Source organism: Triturus cristatus, chromosome 7 (genome assembly GCF_964204655.1).
Source record: "Triturus cristatus chromosome 7, aTriCri1.1, whole genome shotgun sequence".
NCBI classification, from domain to species: Eukaryota; Metazoa; Chordata; class Amphibia; order Caudata; family Salamandridae; genus Triturus; species Triturus cristatus.
In genome coordinates this window covers 193,759,738-193,779,533 of record NC_140590.1, presented here as the reverse complement: position 1 = coordinate 193,779,533, position 19,796 = coordinate 193,759,738, and the positions used below count along the sequence as shown (strand labels likewise).

The 19,796-nt window shown below is 41.9% G+C and overlaps 1 protein-coding gene across 1 annotated transcript in view; it reads right to left on the bottom strand.

Annotated features, from left to right (window-relative positions):
- LOC146809194 (mucin-5B-like) overlaps window positions 1–17,879 on the bottom strand; it is a 65,138-nt gene extending 47,259 nt beyond the window's left edge. Inside the window, exon 1 of the mRNA XM_085616018.1 lies at window positions 17,837–17,879. The gene's annotated coding sequence lies outside the window, so the exon portion shown is untranslated. The remainder of the gene's footprint in view (window positions 1–17,836) is intronic.
- Between the last annotated feature and the right edge of the window lie 1,917 nt (window positions 17,880–19,796).

Genomic DNA, 19,796 nt, shown 5'->3' with positions numbered 1-19,796 from the left:
AATGCTATTGCTCTAATGCTAAGTAAAGGGTGTCTTCTTCTACAACCTTTGTTCACAAGAAATTTGGGTACTAGAGTAGAGTAGACAGTAGTAGTATGTCCTATCCTATCAAAAATAGCAAAATATCTGGTTGGACATTTTGTTGGTTTGCAATTGTCGAAAAGCCTCTGAAGAAGACTAGAAGATGACAACCCAAAGGACTGGATTTAGTGTATTAAGATATTGGTGAATCTGTGTTTTAAAACTTTTTTTTAAAAAGAGTAGCCAACTGGGTAGTAGTACAGAGAGTCAGAGCAGAGGCAGTTAGAGGCAGGGATAACAAAAATTTAGAAACAGATAGATCGAAGAAGATTTGGTAAAAATTTGATTTAGGAAGCCTAAATAATAGTTTGGAATAAAATAAAGTGCAGTAAAAGTTAGGGAAATATAATTATTAATATTAACAACAGGAGAAAATATTGTGGCCAGCAGCAGAGCCCTCAGTAGAGGAGCGGTCCTAGCACTGGGAGGCATCTTCTCCAGCTCCCTGTATTCTTGCCCATGGGTGCTGATCATGTAAGATATAATAAAGAAAGAGACAAACATTGATGATTGGTGTGAAACAAATAAAATACTTCAAAAAAAACACAAAAAAAGGTTTTTGGAAACAATAATTGCAATAAAATTGACCTATCTAATCTGATCGACTAGCAGTATCGCAGGATTCTCGGACTGTCTAGTTATTATATATGACTAATCCAGTGTTCCATTCTGATTCCACAATCCTAAACCTAAGTACCACCTAACCGAGCTCACCAATTCCAGATGGGCCAATTGTTCTCTAAGTCTGCATTTCCATCTATTTTAGGCCTAAAAAATGCAAAGATGGAGGACTCATGCTTAAATTTGCATTCACCAATTTTTTTGTTGGTGCTGCTGATGTTCTGCAGATGATGACTTAGTTGCTATATTACTCACTCACTAACACATTATAAAAGGTTCTACTAAGGACTTAAGTCAGCACTCAGCCGCACGTGACGTGACGGAGGATGTGCCACGCAGACCGCTAAAAAATTACCAACTAATACTAAATAACTAAACTAACTATCAATCCACCAATATCTTAGTGACAGGAGGACTCAGGAAGGGACTAGAGTCTCTCTAGCATTACCTAACTTAAGTTCTCTAAACTCTCTTAGATAATCAGCCCAAGCGAGCGCAAAGATGCAAACAAGTAAGATTAGTAGCGGCAAACACCTGTCTAGTGTCTAGAAGAATAACAATCACAGAAGATTTTTAAACCTAACTTACCTGCAATGTAAGCAGCAGCATTCTTGCAATTTGGGAAAAAAATTATATTCACAATAACAGTAACACAGAACAGAAAACACAATACTTCTATAATTAGCTCCTCACCAAGCCCCACGAGCTCAACACCCAACAGGTCCAGCAGGTCCAGCAGGTTCTGCTCCCGGTCCAAGATGTCTGACCACCGGTGGGTCAGCTGGTTATGGGTGCTCCGGACCTCAGTGCAGCAAAACACTGCCCGTCGCACCCTAGCCCACTGCCGGTGTTGCTCCTGGAAAGCGTTAACAGAGCCGGGCCTGCCCACTGCTGCCAAGGTCAAGGGGAGGTGGCGCTGAACAAAAAAACAAGGGGCGGCCACCTCCACCTCGGTAAAAAGGGCCCGGGTTGCACCCCTTCCGGGCGCCGTCCCTTTGCTAGTGGAGGAGGTAGTGGTACCTTTAGCCATGGTTCTGGGAGGCCGAAAAGAAAATGTAGGAGTAAAAAATAAAGCCAGGAGAAGTAGGAGAGTAAAAGAGCAAGTAATGTAAAACAGTAGGAAAATCTCAAAAAAACGCAGTAAAAAGTAGAAATAAAATGAAAAATATACACTTAAGGAGAGAGAGGGATAGATAATAAATAAAAACGATCAGAAAACAGTGTAAAAAACAAAGGATTGAAAAGATTAGAGCAGGATAAGAAACATGCCCCAGAAACATGCAAAGAGTAGGAAAACAAGAAGGCCGCACCCATTGACGACCGCGTGGTGAAGTTTGCGCGATATTTTCCCCCAAAAAAACATCTTGCGAGTATGCGTGAGAATACGAGAGCATGCAGAACAAGCAACCCCACATGCTTGCGTAACTCAGTGCAGCATTGTGGAGTTTTTTTGTTGCTTCGGGTAGCCTCGCGTAGCACAGCTACACAGACTCTGCCCAGGTTAGTATTTCCATGGGAAAATTATAGGGTGTGATAGTGTTGGTATAGGTATGTGAATGGGTATGAATGTGTCTACATGGGTTTGTGAGAGGGTGTGGGAGTCTCTGTATGGGTATGTGAATGGGTATAAGGGTATATGTAGGGACATGTGAGAGGGTGTCAAAGTGTCTGCATAGGTATGTGAATGAATATATTGATGCCAATATGGGTATATAACAGGGTCTAACAGTCTATAAATGGGTATGTAAAAGGACGTTAAAGGTTTTGTTTAGTTATGCGAATCTATATAATGATGTCCACATGAATATGTGAGAGTGTTTAAGAGTCTATGTACAAGTATGTGAATGGTTATGACTCTATATGGCTATGAGGGTATGTGATAGTCTATGTATGGGTATCTAAGAGGGTGTGAATCTCTCTGTGAGTATATGAGAGGATGCCAGAGTCACAGTATAAGTATGTAAATTGGTATCAAAGTGTCTTTATGGAAATGTGAGAGGGTGTAAGCCTCTAAGTATGAGTATGTGAATGGGTGTCACACTGTCTCGATAAGTATTTGAATCAGAATAAAAGAGGATTGTATGAGTTTCTGAAAGGAGTTCAGGGTCTGTCTCCAGCCATATGAATGGGTTTAAGGGTGTCTGTATCTATATACTTATATCAATTGGTGTAAGGGTGCCTGTGTAACAGTGTCTGTATGGGTATGTGAGAAGCTGTGACTGTATATATATGAGTATGTGAGAGCTTGTAAGAGTCTGTAGGTATGTGTATGGATATAAGTGTGTCTACATGCATATTTGAGTGGATGTGAGAGTCTTTATATGGGTATGTGAGAGGGTGTTACACTGTCTGTATAAGTGTATGCATGGGAATAAAGGAGATCTGTATAATTATGTGGACTGGTGTGAGAGACTCTATATGGGTTTGTACTTGGATATAAGGGCATCCATATGGGTATGTCAGAGAATTTGAGAGTATCTCTACGGTTATTCATATGGTTGTGACATTGTGTGTAATTTTTCCTGGGTTACTTTCTAGAAATTGTCTACTTAGAGTCTCTCAGTACTTATTTATATGTCATACCTGTATTACAGACCTATTGCTTTGAACCTCTGTCTACATGTGTGTTACAGTATAGATAGTTATCTACATTACTGTTTCACTATACCTTTTACAATCTCTACAGACCCTGCTATATACTTTAATTTCTCTCTGCGTTCCTCAGCTTAAATTGTACTTTTTAGTTAGTTATATAGCTGAATACATCATTATCTCTCTGAGTGACTTACTGCACACATCAGCTTCCTTCTGGGAATGTAGTGCATGCATCCTTATACCCTTTGCTCTGTTACTGTATGTATAGCTATATTATTATGTGTGAAAAGTAACTATAGCTTACTGTAAATACACTTTACTTCATTTTCATCTTTTACTCAATTCCAACATTTCCTTTTACTTTGCTGAAACATCCTGCTCATCTACCTTTCTCACAATCAGTCCTTCTCTATCAACTGTTTTCTTATGGCACAGCTAAATTCATATACCTGTTAAATGTGATTGTTGGTGAGTATTTGTTTTCTCAGTGTTGGGTTCTCAAACTTTTCTCATGAAAGCAGACACAAACCAAGAAAAAGAATAATAGACCACTTTCATACAAGGCAATCATTAAGGACTCCCTATTCAGGTTTGCTTTTAGGGTTAGAGAAGCTGAAAACAAATAGAAACACTGCTTTAATTTCATTTAATGTTCTTACTAATCATACAGCTCTTTTGAATGGTCATATATCTTAACCCTTTGTTTGACTCCTCTAAAGAAAGCCCAATTCTGTAGCAATTGTGGGTGAGATCCGCAGATCCATGAATGGATCTGAGAGTCTCAGCATGGCCCCAGAGTAACCTCACAGAGGATCCACAGAACCGCATGGCAAACTGAAATCTTTTTTAAAAACTATTCCTAAACACTTCGACTTCCACACTACTTCCTACAAATCCCTAAATTTAGACTCAATGTTTTGTTCTCTATTTCTTTCACGACCAATGTCTTCTCGCATTGATGTTGTAGCCTTATTTGTTACCTCCCCCCATACTCCTGTAGCTCTGTTTCCATGGTTACCAACAATGTAACATTCTCTGACAGCAGCAGGTCACAAGCTCACAGCTGTCTCTACAGCAGCATGCTAACAATTAAGTCCAAATTTCAGGTGTGGTTGAGTGTATACAATTTCAAACTTACTTCTCATACCCAATCACACATCAACTTACTTTTAATCAGTACATTACCTACACCATCCAGTCAAATTTAATGTGTTAAACTTGACTTCATAGGATCATTTTAAACTGACTTCATTTTCAAAACTGCCTCATTCAGCTGCAGACTTATTCTGTGTAGTACTGCTCCATCCTTCAGTATGGTAAGAGTGTGGATTGTGGGTCATCGCACATATTTTGAAGGTCAGAATATATAGAATGAGATGTATTTGTAGAATATAAACCGTGGATCCTTTGTAGATGATATGTGAATTCGATAAATGAGAGTATAATCATCAGGAGATAAAATATGGAAAAGAGGAAAATAATTTTTTGGTGATTAACGTTGTCGATTATGTGGTTTGTGCACTGGCCCAATACTACACTGATTAGCTTCATCCTCTTATGAATTTATTACCATCCACTGTAAGTAAAGTTAGTTTCAAATTATAAAGAAGAATTATAAAAAAAGAGAAAAAAAAGACATCAGAAGATGTTTAGAATTTTACATTTTATGAACTTCTTTTCCATGAAAAAAGAGAGAGAAAAAGTGCTTTTGAAAGTAGGATCTTTATATCTAAGATGATGATGTTAAAAACTCTCCCTGGCTTGTGGGTCTTTTACACTTTGAGAAAGATTGGGATCAGCCGAAACACCTCAGTGGAAGTGCTGCAATAATGAATTGATAATTGATTGATAATTGGATACCTAAAGTACCCACTTTTGTCTCGCTTTTGCGAGAAGAAAATGTGAATCTGGAAGTTGGAGCCATTCCAGCCGTAGAGCACCCGCACAGTGGATGTGGTTGTGATTTTGGCATGTGTTTATGATATATGTATATATCATTTTGTTTTCAGTCATGTTAAATCTGTGGATCACTCATGGAGTTACACGGAGCTTTCGCGAATGGCCAAACAAAATGTTTTCACAGTGCAGGCAACTATAACTCACGCGACCGCAATCCTCTGCTGATGACGTCAGATATTACATCACTGATGACATATGTGTCTTTATGAAAAAAAATTATTTGTAATATATGTATAGCTAAAAATTAATGGAAGAAGACATGGGTAAATAAGTGTCTAAATACAGTGATGTAATATCTGACGTCATCAGCAGAGGATTGCGGTCGCGTGAGTTATAGTTGTCTGCACTAACTATAACGGGGGAATTTCAATGGTTTTTCACGAGTGAAATGTCCAGCTAACTATAACATGTGTGAAACCTTTGGTTTTTTAAGTGAATTTGCAAGGTTTTTTAAATGCTAATTCCTAACTATAATGTGTGTGAAACCTATGGTTGTTTGAGTAAATTTGTACGGTTTTTTAAATGCTAAGTTATGTATTTATTTATTTTTAAGGTTTTTCACCGTGCGCGCGCTGTGGTCGCGCGGTGCGCTTCGTGCACCGTGCGCCCACGTTACGCAGTTCGCGGAATTTTATATATATATATATTTTATATTTTATATATATATTCACTGAAAAAACCACAGGTATCAGGGATGTTATAGTTAGTTGGACATTTTACTCGTAAAAAAACCAGAGAAATTCGGCCGTTCTAGTTAGTTCAGTTAACTATAACCCGCGCCCCCACAATGCACTGCTGATGACGTCGCATATTACATCATTCATGACATGGTCACTGACATCACTGATGACATCACTGATGACATTATCCAGTGACTGTGTGTTTCAGTAAAGTTTAAATATGTTTAATAAATATAGGGAAAGGCTTATTGAAGAATTAGTGGGTGTATAATTGTCTGAATTAGTAGGTGCGTGACTGACTCTATAAGTGAGTGATTAAACGTATCTTACTGAATGCATGGGTTAGTGACTGCATCCGTCTCTCTGTTGGTGTGTAAGCAGCTGCATGGGTTTGCAAATAGCTACATGAGTGTCTATATGGGTTATTGATTGGTTGTCTGAGTTTCTGTATGTGTGCCTGAGTGTTTGTGTGGGTGGGGTGTGTGTGACTCTGTCCATAGATGTGTGAGTGGGTGATTCATTGGGTGCATGGTTTCAATAGTGGATCTGTGATAGACTGTATGGGTGGGTTAGTGTGTGTATGGGTATGTTAGTGAGTGAATGTATATTTCAGTGGTACATGTGTGAGTAACTACATATGGGAAAAGCAGTATATATGTGTGCTGGAGTACATAAATGGCTATAAGTGAGAGTGTGTGATTGTGAGAGTGGCTGTATGGATGAGTGTGTGCTTGTATCAGTGATTGTATAAGAGCGTAAGAATGTGCTAGTATTTGTATGAGTAAGTGAGTTGGGGTGTGTATAACTGTATAGGTGAGTAAATGGCAGTGTGATTAATTGTTTGCATGACTCACTAGGTGTGTGAGTGCCTATATGGATGAGTGGTGGTGTGTGAGTGTCTATATAGGTGTATGAGTGCATATGATAGTCCTGTACTGAGTGACCATAAGTATCAGTGACTGTACGGGTGAGTGAGTGGATGTGTGTGTAAACCTAAGAATCAGTGAGTGTGTATGTAGTTATTGCTGTTGGAGTGTCTATGGTTTTGAGAATGGAATTATGTAATTTAGAGTGGGTGTATCAAAGGTTATATTAGGGTGTGAGAAGATGCATCAAATTATCACATGTATGATGTCATCAGTGATGTCATTTGAGATGTCATCAGTGATATCACTGACCATGTCATGAGTGATGTAACATGTGACGTCATCAGCAGTGTATTGCGGGGGCGCGAGTTATAGTTAGCTGAACTAATTATAACGGGGGAATTTCTATGGTTTTATACAAGTGAAATGTCCAACTAACTATAACTTTCCCTAAAACCTGTGTTTTTTCTGTGAATTTCTAAGGTTTTTTAAATGCTAAATTCTAACTATACCGTGCCTGAAACCTATGGTTTTTTCAGTGAATTTCAAAGGTTTTTTAAATGCTAATTTCTAACTATAATGTGCCTGAAACCTATGGTTTTTAAAGTGAATTTCAAAGGTTTTTCAACTTCTAATTTCTAACTATGTCTACAGAGGTAGGACATGTGAAGAAAGAAGAAAAAACGCACAGAAAGAATCAAAAGAAATGCAGAAAGAAGCAACAGAAGTCCACAAAGATGAAGAAAAGTGCAGGAAGAAGCAGGGCATGTGCAGAAAGAACCAACAGAGGAGCAGAAAGAGGCCTTGTTGCAAAATCATCCTGTGCCCACAACTTTTTCAGATGGGTACTGGTGGTAACTGACTCTGACTAACCAGGCCTAGAGCCAGTGCTATGCTAAAAGGCACTTAGAATACAGTGAAAACACCTACATAACTTGGGAACACTATGCATTGGGGTACCCTTGTGATTAGCATGACCTCCTCTGTAAGGCCCTAGTACATAATAGGGCAGGAGAATTAAAACTACCTCTTAAAACTGCTACGGAGCGCGTTTGCACAGTGGTGAAGGGAGGGGAGGGCCTGAGGTGACATGTGTGAAAACACGCCCTGTTTTAAGTTGTGAGATTTAGTCCCCTTGAATGCTGATGGTCCCTGGGGTCCAACTAGCCAACCAGGTACCGCCAGTAAGCGCCACAGAGCTGCATTGCATAGAGGTGTAAAAAGGGGCGGGCCTGACCCACCTCTCTGCAACGCAGCACAGTGGCTCTTCCTGGAGGTACCTGGTGGGGTTGTTGGCCCCCAGGGACCCTCAGGATTGAAGAGGAATTAATTCCCAAACTTAAAATGCAACACAAGTCGTGTTTGCACACATGTCACCTCAGGCCCGGCCCCCTCCCTTCATCACTCTACAACTTGAAACGCACCACAGGGCACGTTTGCAGAGTGTTGCTGGGAGGGGGCGGGGCCTCTGGCACGATCGCGTGTGTTTGGTAATTTTTGGGGGGGTAAGGGGGGCTGTGTGGTCCCCCTTCTTTTTACTTTTTTGGGCCCTGGGGACCCCATATCCCAGGGCCTGACCCCATTAAAAAAAAATATATATATATATATTAATGGGAAGGGGGCCACGTGGGCCCCCCTCCCGTGGCCAATACCTGCCACGAGGACCCCATCCCCTGGGGCATGGGCAAATATATATATTTTTATTATGGAGGGGGGCTGTGTGGCCCCCCTCCTGAGGCCTCTATTGGCCCAGTGACCCCATTCCCCGGGGCTGGCCTTTATTTATTTATATATTTTTTTCCCTTCTTTGCGGCCCCCCTCCCAGGCCACTTCTGGCCCCGGGGACCCCATCCCCTGGGGCCTGGCCATTGCTTTTTTTCAGAGGGGGGCCACATGGCCCCCCTACTCAGGCCAATTATGGCCCCTGGGACCCCATCCACCGGGGCCGGCCTGCCTATTTTTTTATGTTTGTAGGGGGGAGGGGGCTGTATGACCCCCCTCCCGGGCCGCTTCTTGCCCCGGGGACCCCATCCCCCGAGGCCGGCCCTATCCGTTGGGGACCGTGGGGTGTCCCCAATCCCCCACGGTCCTGCTGGCTCCCCGTGTCCTGCAGGAGCCGGCATTGCTTTTCCACGCAGGGAGCTGCTAAGATGCAGCTCCCCGTGTGGAAAAGCAATCAGATTTGAATTTTGGAAGAGAGAGCAGGTTTCCTGCTCTCTCTTCCAAAATCATAACCACAGTTTGCTATGACAGGGTGGGAGCCGCAAGGATCCTGCCCTGCCATAGCAAACTGCAGTGTCCCGGGGTTGGGCACCCTGGGACACTGCAGGAGCTGGCCCTGGGGGTTGGCAGTCCCCAGTGCCATCACAGGCTCCAGGAGGTTGTCGTTGCACTATTTGATTCTGTTGCCACTGACGTTGTTGCAGGACAAGGCGCATATCCCCTTTTTAGGAAACCTCGAGGAAGAGGGAGAGGGAAACCGTGGCAGCAAAGAAAACGCGACGGTCAAAACGAAGGGAACGGAGAAGCAAGCACTTCATCCGAAAGGATTGGTACGAAAACCCGAAGTATGAGACAAAGGAAGGATCAATGAAGGATGAACTTCAGGTAGTAAATCTCTCACAACAGGAACTATCCTCCGCAGAAATCTCACTACTAAAACGGGGTATTATTTATTGCCCCATACAAAAAATGGACTTAGCGCAAACAAGGATAGATCTTTATCTATCCATCCGGAAAATAAAACTGGCAATATTCTTCATTGAAAATCAAAATAGACCTAATCTAATAAAAAGCATTGCCGAAACCAACATCAAAACTCCTGGCAAAGGAGTCAAAGGATTTCTTGACATTACTCAACCTAAACGCAGAAGAAGGAGAAGAAATCTCCTTGAAGACAGCATGCCCACAATTAGGGGCTGGTTTTAGTGAAAAAAGACCAAAATCCAAGTTTTATCCACAAATAGCGCCAGGAAATAAAATTGACATTTTCCAGGAAGCTATTATACATGATCTCTACAAAATGAAAAAATCAAAACATAAAGACAATCTGAACAAAACGGAAAGCGGGGCCCTCGAAAAATTGGCCAATGATTATGAATTTGAAATCAAAATGGCAGACAAAGGGGGAAACATGGTGTTAAGGGATCGAACTCTATACACCACGGAAGCACACCGTCAATTAAATGATTGTAACTATTATGAAAAATTACAAACGAATCCCACAACATCAATTAAACAAAAAATCGACAAAAAACTCAAGATATGGGTATCAAACAGTTTAATTGATGAAGATGAAAGCAAATACTTATCAGTGGACTTTCCAATTTCAGCAACAATGTATTTCCTCCCAAAGCTCCACAAAAATCAAAAAAAATTTCAGCAAAAGGCTCTCTTCTGGAAACAATGGCTAATTTCATTGATCATGATTAATCTGTGCTTAACCAACAATGTCTTTTTATTTGGGGATGAGCTATATTGTCAACAAAACGGAGCAGCTATGGGATTTTCCTTCAGCCCCAGTTACGCTTGTTTGGTAATGGGGTGGTGGGAGAAAGAGATAGCATAGAACATCAAGCATGAAAAGCATACAAAACGGCTAGTTAGCTGGACACGATTCATAGATGATTTGTTCATCATTTGGAATGGAAATGAGGCAGATTTCCAGGAATATTATGAAATTTTGAACACAAGCATACCCAATCTAAAATTCACGTATGAATCAAGTAATGAAAGAGTAGTTTTCCTGGACACAGAAATTTATGTAAAAAACAACTGCTTGGAAACTACATTACATCGAAAAAGTACGGCAACTAATGCGACTTTGGAGGCAACAAGTTTTCACCAGCCATCCCTTATCTCCAGTATACCATACGGGGAGTTCCTCCGCCTGCGGCGAATCTGCAGTGAGGAGGAGGAATGGAAAAAGCACAGTGCAAGAACAATAAAAAGATTCAAGGATGGAAAATACAGCAAAAACATCATAAATAAATGTTGGAATAGAGCAAATGAAAAAACAAGAGAAGAATGCCTGGCACTAAGAAATGTTGATGAACCAACTAACGGGTAACCCATAAGACTCATTATGGACTTCAGTCAAGAGTCCAAACAAATAGCCGAAATAATAAAAAATAATTGGAAAATCCTCCGTATGGATGGAACTATCAGCAAAAAAATGGGTCCCCATCTAATAATAACATACCGGAGAGCCAGGAACTTGAAAGACCTGCTAGTGCACAGCCATTTTAAAGCGAAAAAACAAAAGGAAACATGGCTCAACACAAAGGGTTTTATTTAATGCCACAATTGTAAAGTATGTGAAATTGCGAAACCAGTAACAGAAGTCACAATACCAAACAATAAAATCTGGCAAATCAGAGACCTGTTAACATGAACAAGCCAATATACGGCATACGTAATTGAGTGCCCCTGTATGCTTAAGTACATAGGCAGTACCATCTGTGACTTAAAAAAACGCATACTGGAACACGTATGTGCCACGAAAAACAAAGACAGGAACAACGCTGTGGCAAAAAACATGGAGACATACCATAATGCAAATTGAAAAGCTTTGAAGTTTTATGGAATTGAAACCGTACTGGCCAAAGAACGAGGAGGCAACAGGGAGAAGACTTTGTGACAAAAGGAGTCTCGGCATATCTTACATTTCAGCACCCTGACACCTTTTGGTTTGAACCAGTCAGAGGAACTTTACATACACCTGTAAAAACTGTCTGCTACCCTAAAGTAATGCAATCAGGAAAGATGTTTTCTATTAACTATGCTTTTAATTATTTGTACACAAAGTCCAAGTTATAGCATGCCAAATTTGGGGATCACCCACCGGAGGGTAGACAGTGAGTAAAGCGCAGGAGAGTACGAAAGCACAGGCAGTGCGATCTTTCCACAAATGCCCACTGGAGGGCTTTTGAAAAATGACAAAATAACCTACACCTATTAAAAAACACATATGATTCTCTTGGCAGCCACTGCTCTTAAAGTACCAGGGGTACATGAAATAGAGCGGGACAGGGTAACATGAAAAATAAATGTCAGCACACACACAGTTTGTTGTTAAATATACAACTAAGCATAGTTTAGGAATGATAATGAACATAATATATATTACTGAATGCATTAGCTGTAAATAAAAATGTAGATATACTAACTGTCAAAAAAACAGGACTACAGCTCACAAGAAGCATTGGGTAAATTCTGGTAGAAAGCAGGAAATTATGTCACAGCTTTTCCTGTAAAGGGTTTCTTTTAAAAATGTGATTTATCATGTGACAAACCAACCGTGATGAAGGTATATGGATATACCGAAACGTGTGGGTTTATCTGTGTTTTTTTGTGGCTGAAAAATGAAAAAGATTTAAGAATAAATCAAGACTTTTTGAAAGAAGACTGCTGGAGTGCGACCAATTACTTCCTCTGAGGTTTTGATTTTATTGAATTGCGGTTTGGTTCAACCGCACTGGTAACGCACCTCCCAGAGCGCCTGGGAACCCAGGAGAAGTGAACCGGCTGTGACATTACCTACTGGCGGTCGCCAGTAGGTAGTTATAGTTAGGACCACGTTTCCATAGGAAATCCGCAACATTCTATTTTGAATAACTTTGGCGCCGGTCGACGAATCCTCGCAAATTTTTCAAAATAGGTGGGGCGCTACGCTCCGCTCCTACCCTGAAAGTCTCGGGGGGATTCGTCAAGCGGGGGCTGAGATAAAAGGGGGGTCCCAAAACGCGTTTTTCCTATGCATTTTTCCATAGGACCTTTAGACAGGGCTACATACAGCCCCAACGGCTGAACAGAATTACTAGAAATTTGGCAGAGAGTTAGTCCTCAGGTCAAGGAAGTGCCTTTTGTAGCTTTGGTGTAAATCTGTTCAGTAGATTCTGAGAAAATAGCCTTTAAATCAATATATATATCTGAGCCAGCTTACGGTGCGCTTACGGTACGCTTATCGTACGCGTACGGTGGCGTGCGCGAGTTCGATTCTGATTGGCTCTTAGATCCTAGTAAACATTCGAATCGGCCAAAACCAGGAAGCGGCGGCCGCCATTTTCTCTCTCGCACTGAGAGTGATGTTCAAAATAGAAAGCACAAAAACATGTAAAGGGGCTGTTTAGACAGCTCCCACACACATAGCCATGTTGAGGGAGTCCCCAAAGATCCCCCAAGGCCAAAAACGGAATTTTTATTTTTTCGCTAATTTCGCCGATTACGCTTACCGTACGCGTACGGTCAAAAATTCTAAAAAAAAAAATTATCCACACTCTCCCCACCCCGCGTGCAATTGGTGCGCGAAGGGCACCAATTGTGCATGGCTTATTAGACCTTAGAAAAACTAAAATATTAAAAAAAAAAATATTTAAAAAAAAAATTATCCACACTCTCTCCACCCCGTGTGCAAATGGTGCCCGAAGGGCACCATTTGTGCATGGCTTATAACTTATAAGAAAAATTAAAATATTACCTTTCAAAACGAAGTGCATCATATGTCCTCCATGTGCGCACGGTGCGCGAAGCGCATCGTGCGTACATGGCCCATCTAGCGTAACGTGGGCACGCGGTGCGCGTAGCGCACCGCGTGCCCACCGTGCGTGCACGGCACTAACTGCGTAAAGTGGGCGCGCGGTGCGCACCGTGCGCGCACGGAACGAACTGCGTTAAGTGGGCGCGCACGCCACGAATGGCGTAAAGTAACTTAGCATTTAAAAAACCGTACAAATTCACTGAAAAAACCATAGGTTTCACACACGTTATAGTTAGGAATTAGCATTTAAAAAACCTTGCAAATTCACTGAAAAAACCATAGGTTTCACACATGTTATAGTTAGCGGAAATTTTACTGATAAAAAACCAATGAAATTCCCCGTTATAGTTAGTGCAGGCAACTATAACTCACGCGACCGCAATCTTCTGCTGATGACATATGTGTCTTCATGAAAAAAAAATATTTGTAATATATGTATAGCTAAAAATGTATGGAAGAAGACATGGGTAAATAAGTGTCTAAATACAGTATTAGCATCAGCAGAGGATTGCGGTCGCGTGAGTTATAGTTGCCTGCACTAACTATAACGGGGAATTTCATTGGTTTTTTATCAGTAAAATTTCCGCTAACTATAACATGTGTGAAACCTATGGTTTTTTCAGTGAATATATATATATATATAAATTCACCAGTTATAGTTACCTAGGCTAACTATAACTTACACCCTCACAATGCACTGCTTATGACCTCACATATTACGTCACTCAAGGCATGTTCAATGACATCACTTATGACATCCCAAATGACATTTCCAATAACATCGTCTGCAGAACCCACACGTACCCACATAGAACCTCTCATATACCTACTCACATACCCACATACCCATTCACATATCCATTCACAGACCCTTACAACTACTGCCAGACAAGTTCACTCACTCATCTAGCCACTTACATAGCCACAACGTCACCCACACAGTCACTCACACAACCACTCACAGACCCATACAGCTACTCACAGACCCACAAAACTACTCACACACCCATTCATATACCCACACAGCTACCCATATAACTGCTCACTCACAGATACAGCCACTTTCCTTACATATCCATTCACACAATACATCAATCAATCAATCAATCAATCAATCATGGAATTTATAGAGCGCGCTACTCACCCGTGAGAGTCTCAAGGCGCTAGGGGAAGGGGTGCTGCTACTGCTGGAAGAGCCAGGTCTTGAGGTGCTTCCTGAAGCTGTGGTGGTCCTGGGTCAGTGGAAGGTGAGTGGGGAGGGAGTTCCAGGTCTTTGCTGCGAGGTAGGAGAAGGATCTTCCTCCTGTGGTGGCTCAGCGGATCCGTGGGACGATGGCGAGGGCGAGGTTGGTGGACCGTAGCTGGCGGGTGGGGGTGTAGAACGTGAGTCGGTTGTTGAGGTATTCAGGGCCCATGTTGTGGAGTGCTTTGTGTGCGTGCGTGAGCAGTCTGAACGTGATCCTTTTGCTGACGGGGAGCCAGAGGAGGTTTCTCAGGTGTGTAGAGATGTGGTTGCGGCAGGGAATGTTGAGGATGAGTCGTGCGGAGGCGTTTTTTATGCGCTGGAGACGGTTCTGGAGTTTGGCGGTTGTTCCAGCATAGAGGGCATTCCCGGAGTCCAGTCGGCTGGTGACAAGGGCCTGGGTGACTGTTTTTCTGGTTTCGGTGCGGATCCAGTGGAAGATCTTCCGGAGCATGCGAAGGGTGTTGAAGCATGGGGATGAGACGGCGTTGACTTGTTTGGTCATTGTGAGCGAGGAGTCTAGGATGAAGCCCAGGTTGCGTGCGTGGTCCGTGGTTGTCACCAGGAGTTGTCCCAACATTTGTTCACAAGTTCACTTACTCATCTGTACAGCCCCTGACAAAAATACGTACTATACAAAACAGCCACTCACACACCTAGTCACATACTTATACACCCTTCAAATAGCCACACGCTTACCCATACATCCACTTACATACTCTGTCACTCAGCCATAGAGCCTTTCACACAGTCACTCAGTCACCTATACAGCCACTCACACACATACATGTTTATCCACAGAGCCACTCACACAGTCATCCCCATCACTAATACAGCCACTCACAAGCACTCGCCCACCCATACAGCCTCTTACACAGTGACTGACACACATGTACAGATACTCACACATCTACTCACTCACCCATACAGCCACTCTGACACCCACATTCACACTGAAACAGACAGTCACAGTGCCTTTCAGATGACATATATTATAAACAGTATCACTCAGAAGAACAAAAAGTATAGTACTTTATCTTATGCAGTATCTTGGTATGTATTGTTAACTCTCAGAAACGTTCATGACATCACTGATGATACCACTAATGACATTTCAACCAACATCACAGATGACATCACTGATGACATCATCTAGTGAGTGTATGTGTTTTTAAGAATTTATGTGTGTTAAACATATATACTAATTTACTACAAAATTTAAATTAGTATACTAGATGCACTACTACTAAGTGATACTACTTCTCACATACATTATGTGAGTGGGTGTGTGCCCGTATGTATCCTTATTTGTATTGGTGTATGAGTCACTATATGGGTGTATAAGTGGGTGTGTGAGTAGATGTGTGGGTGTGTGAGATGCTTTGTGAGTGACTACATTGGTGAGTAGGGGATGCGTCAGTAGCTGTATGGGTGAGTGAGTAGCCTTGTGAGTGGTTCTATGGGTGGATAACTGGGTTTTTAGTGACTGTAAGGGTGAGTGCGTGGGTGTCTGAATGGCTATATGAGTGGGTGACTGTGTATGTAAGTGGCTGTATGGGTGAGTGAGTGGCTGTTTGAGCAGGTGTTTAGTCAAGTGAGTTAGTGTGTGAGTGATTATTAAAGAATAAGTGGTGTCCATGTGAATAGCTTTACAGGTGAGTAGGCATTTGTAAGAGTTCTTGTATGGTTGTGTAAGTTGTTATGTTAGTGATTGTATGCGTATGTGAGTGAGTGGGTGAGTGTTTGTGTGGGTGGGTGAGTGGTTGTGCTCCGGGCAATATGGGTGAGTGTGTGGGTATGTGAGTGACTGATTGCATCAATAGATGTATGGATGAGTAAATGGTTATGTGAGTGGCTGTACCAATGAGTGAGTGGTTGTGAGAGGAGCTCTATAGATGAGTGAGTAGTTGTGTGACTCCTTTAATTAGTGTGTGAATGAGTATGTTGGCTTTGTGGGTGTGTGAGTGGAGCCATGAGAAGTTGTATGATGGTATAAGTGGGTGTGTGAGCGATTTTCTGTATGATGTTGTGAGTGATATAATTTAAGATATCATATTCCAATTGAAACTCAGGTTAGATGTCCTTCACATCTAACATGGCCTTCAATTGGAATTCCATAGAGCATATTATCAAGCCCATTATCGCCTTTTTAGCGGCAGTTTTCTGCCGCTAAAGCGGCGATAATTTTATCGCCTGGCTTGATAATATGCCCCATAGTCTGGTTTCAAAACGTTCCATTTATCTCCCAGGGCAGATGCTGCAGCCTTTAATCCTTAGATTGAAGTATTTGTTAGACATGGCGTGTGTCTGATTCTGAATTTGTGAGGTGTTAAAGGTTTATTTTGTTTTAGGCTGTTTGACCTGTTTGATGGTCTATTAATGTATGCACAATGCAATGTCCAGATGAGACTTTCTCAAGGACCTGCTATTGTCATCCTTTCCACACTCCCATTGCCCCAGTAGTTAAGTGTCACCTCGTATTGTTTTCACGACTCAAGTCCTGTAATATGGCGCGGTGAAACGTTTCCTGGTTTCACTGTGAATGATGCATCAGCTTTGCCTTGCGGACTGTGGGGCATATTATCAAGACAGGCGATAATATTATCGCCGCTTTAGCGGCAGAAAACTGATAATATGCTCTATGGAATTCCAATTGAAGCTGATGTTAGATGTGAAGGACATCTAACCTGAGCTTCAATTGGAATTCCATAGAGCATATTATCAAGCCCATTATCGCTGTTTTAGCGGTAGTTTTCTGCCGCTAATGTGGCGATAATGCTAATGCCTGTCTTGATAATATGCCCCTGTGTTTGCCATTAATTGATAGTTGTAATATTTAATAAATGAGAGATCTCTTAAGATTTTTATTTTTAAAAAGCAAGAACAAATTGGGATGTTTGGTTTCCAGCAATAGAAAATACTGTGTCAACATGGACTGCTAAGGATAAGAGAAATATACAGATTCCTCTGAAAGCACACAATGCAAATTACCACCCGTTAGACTATTACACACGGACACAGAGGCAGAAGTATCACGGTTGACAGCAAGTGCTGAGAGCAATCACATGCTCTGTTTATAAATTATCTGTTTAAATATATGCGATTATATATTTTGCTGTCCTGATTGACATTAGTTCATAAAGTTAAAAAACAGTTGTTCAAAACTGAATAAACCATTGAATTGAAGACAGTGAAGCTACTCTGCTAAGCAGTTAAACTTATAAAAAAGCATAGATTGGTGGATACAACTCACCTCCACTGTTTCGCTCTGAGAAGTACTACTGCCTGAAACCTGTTGCTGCTAGGAGGAGTGTCAAGGTTATATAGCCAATGATGTTTCTAAGGCATTGTCATAGTAAATATAGCGTGATGTGCCTATGCCAATAGCAGCACTGCCAAAGATTATTTAAGCAGAAACATCCTACGCACACGTTATGTCTCATGATAAGCAAGAACACCTTCAAGGATACATACAAGGATGCATACATCATAAGTCTCGTGGTTAGTGTGAGAAAATGCCCTTCTTCACTGGCCACTCCCATTTTTGTGAACTGATGCATCTGCTATTTTATTTATATTTATCTGCCTCAATGCATGTGCTCGGACCACTAAAACAGGTCAAAATTGCCTAAAGCCATAACTGGCATATTTAACTTTCCTATAAGCCCAGGATGTATAGTGCCTAAAGTACACCCATGACATGGACATTTAAAAATATCACCTATTGACTAATGTGACTAATGTGCCACCCATTCACTTGTGTAACAGCACAAACATGACTCAAGTCCTACCATAGAAGCCTGTCTGCTGCAAGTTTAAAACTGCAAACCCATTCAAAATGACCCCTTTTGAGGGGTGAAAACCTCTCTTTTAGATATATGAAATTCACCCATAAGTAGGCATTGTAGCACAAATGTAGGGTGCATGGAATTGAAAGGTTTGACATGTAGACATTTAAAATTAACATGTCCTTACAGTGACTGGTCCCCAAATGCTATTTACACCTTAAAAACGCTGGTTGGTCATTAGAGAAACACTGGAAGCAATATGACATTAATTCTGCTATCTCAGACTAGGGGCTCGCTAGAAAAATAATTCAAAGACTGTGTTAAATATCTATTAAAAAATTAAACTCAATAAATATTAAAGGAACGGGAATTTTAGAAAATTGCATTTTCTCAGCCTGAAGCTCCTGGAGGCTAATTTGCATTAGATGTTGTCTTTCAGGGAGAATATGATGAGAGGGGTCACTTTTCAGGGGCATGCCTGACCTTAGGAGCATGATCAGCACAGTAGCAGCACTGAAAGGCAAGGGATGGAGCTAAGCAAAGGAGCCTGCGTTGTGCGGGGATCTTGTAGTGTGGGCTTGTGACCAGTGTCCAAGTCAGGCAGTTTGTGCCACAGTAGCCCATCTCCCTCTTCTCCATGTCCCGGGAGCTGCAATAAGAGAGGCCACAGAGCTTAGCGGAGTGTGAAGAAGCCCCTGCCCTGAGGCGGCCTCATGGAGCCATGCCTCCTGCTGGGGATCTGAGGACTGCTGTTACACGCTGGTGGTGAGTCTGGAGTATGGCCCATGGAATGGGGTTGTGCTATGATGTTACACAGTAAAAGTGAAATGTTTAGCCATGCCTCCTTCTGCACTTGGGTAGCTTAGGACTGCTGATGCATGCTTGCAGTGCATCAGGAGTACCGCCCATGGAATGGTCTCATGCAAGCCTATGATGTTGAGCAGTAAAAGTGAAATGTGGAGCTGTGCCTTCTGCTGCTGTTGCTAGGAAGCACGGCTGCTGCTGCATGCTGGCCGAGAATCCGAGGTACAGCCCGTAGAGTAGGGATGTACTATGATGTTACACAGTAAAAGGAAAACATTATCTGTTAAAATATACAAGTGCAATTCAACTTGCTGTGCTAGTTTAGCAAATATGCAGTTTGTGACATATACGCTACTGCCAATTTCAACACCCTGAAACCAAACTGTTAGCACCCTCCACCACCACCCTTAATTCATGTGTGCTTACTGTGGATTGGGGTCCCTTCTACGAGTCACTGGGTGACCCTCTACACACAGTGCGCCTTTTCCATTCAGTCTCTTGGTGCCTGTGGCACAGTGACAGTAGGTAACTCATGAAGTTGCAGTAATCTGGTTGTAAAAGAAGTGTGATGCTCTGCTTTTGCCTCCCTTATGCAGTGAAGTCTGAGTATTGCCATCTCTT